Raw genomic sequence first — 2169 nt, forward strand, 5'->3', positions numbered from 1 at the left:
CAGGAAGAACTAGAAACACAGTCCAACATCCTGTGTTTTTAAATCAGTTCAGTGAGGCAAATCCAAACCTGACCCACCTTCGACGGACACACAATCTTAATTTCAATACCATTTCCAATGATCTAGTCCAGTGGTTTTCACACTTGGATGCAGCATAATCACCTATGGATTTTTTAAAACAGTCTTGTGAATTATACCTCGTATCTTCTGATTAGAATTTTCCAGGATAAGGCCTGGATAGAAACACATAAATCTCCTCCAATGACCCTGAGGCCCAGCTGCGATGGAGAGTCACTGATCTCACCTGAACCTGCCCTCAGCAAAGCCCCGTGGGACTCCAGTGTGTCCTTGGTGGACTCAGATCCCTGACATAATGGCTCTGATGTTGTCACGTGGACCTGTCCCCTCAGCTGCCCCACGGTGGGCGGTGCGGGCTTGGGGGGTCTACAGGAGGCGGCTCAGCGGCCAGAAGGAGGGGCCTGAGGAGCCCAGGAGACATATGGAGAAGCACGTGGGATGATGCTGTCTTGTGGGCTATATTTTACATTCTTCAACTCATTTCTTATTTTAAACGCACCCTTTCAAGGAGTGTTGGATTGAGCTGATTTGACAAATGTAGCCAAAAAGCCCATTTGAGTTCAGGGTTACACACTCGACAGGCAGGGGAAGATTCTGCGTTTAGAGCAAGGACACTGGCCCCCACCTGCAAGCACCATGCACGGTCATGGTCACCAATTCCATCTGAGGTCAGGCCTGGGGATACAGGGGAAGGAGGAGGGTTTTCTTGTTCTCCAGCTTGAGCTTCACAAGGCAGGAGCCAGCATCCCCTCCACAGATGTGTTTGGAAAGCAGGTGAAGGCCTGGAGGGCGCTGTGGAGTAAGCAGGGGCGGAGGAGACCCCTCCTCCCACCCTCTACCCCTACGCTCGCCTCTGAGCCGGGAAGGGGTCTTCTGGAGGGGACCCTGCGCTGTGACCCCCAGGGCTGCTCCCACCTGTTCCCGGGAACCTTCCCTCTTCAATCCATGGAGGAGCATGTGCGTGGGTGGGTCCAGGTCCCCGTGCACAGTCTTGGTGATGCGACCTTGGTGCAGACGTGATGTGACCACTGCAGAGGGAACAGAGAGAGTGAGGCTCTGGGTGCCTTTCCTGCCTATAGCCCCTCGGGCCAGGATCTGCGGGCAAGAAGGTGCTGTCCTGGACCCTGACTGCGCCTGGGTGACCCAGGGACCAAACTGCCCCCCTCGGGGCCGGGGGGAGGAGTGAGCCTCCGCACACTTCAGAGCCACAGAACCCCAGGCCGGCCCACCGCTGCCTACACCTCACCACCCCGTCCTCCCCACAGGGCCCCGGGGACCAGCCTCCACAGGGCGGGAGGTTGGGATGGAGGAGAGACAGAGGCGGGGGAAGCTGGCCTGGTAACAGCGGCGGCGAAGCAGCCCCATGGCGCAGAGGAGGCGCCGCCCAGCACACGGGCCGAGGGTGACGCCTGGGCTCACACCGCTCACCTCGCGAGCCCCCGACCGACCTCCCCACCCGCTGGAGGCAGGGACCCCAGCCGTGGGAGGGTGTGGACGCCTTCTGTGCTCAGCCACTGCCCGCACGGGCCCTGCACCGCACACCCCTCAGCTCTTTAGCTGTGAGAACGCTTTGCAGTGAAAACTGCCATTTCTCCCAAAAGGTCTGGGCAGAGCCGAGTTAGTAAACAGCAACTTCATATCAATTCTGAAGCGGCTGGAAGGGCAAGAGAGAGAAGGGGGATGAGGGATTTGTTGAAAGTCTGAAGCTTTTCCTGAAACTACCACGCCCGCTGAGCGTCTCCCCAAGTCGCCCTCCGCTCCCCGCCCCCCCGGGGATTAACTGCTGCGTCCTTTGGCCCCAGGGCTCCAGCTGCAGACGCACTGATTATGACTTTTCTTAACCTGACTGTTGAGAAGAGACTTCACCCCATAGCCGAGCCTGGGACTCTGGGCGGCTGGGGGGCATCGTCTCCAGACCTACCGTCCTGCAGGCTCACTCACTCCCGGAGCCTTGCCCGCGACAGGACCACAACACAGCAGCCAGCTCGCTCTCCTTTACATCTCTTTTCCGCCTTATTCCCCACCCTGGGCTCTTCCCCCAGGAAGCGGAGGAAGCGCGGGCCCAGACCCCGCCCACGGTGAGCCGGAAGG

The sequence above is a fragment of the Phocoena phocoena genome, chromosome 8, assembly GCF_963924675.1.
Source record: "Phocoena phocoena chromosome 8, mPhoPho1.1, whole genome shotgun sequence".
Classification (NCBI taxonomy): Eukaryota; Metazoa; Chordata; class Mammalia; order Artiodactyla; family Phocoenidae; genus Phocoena; species Phocoena phocoena.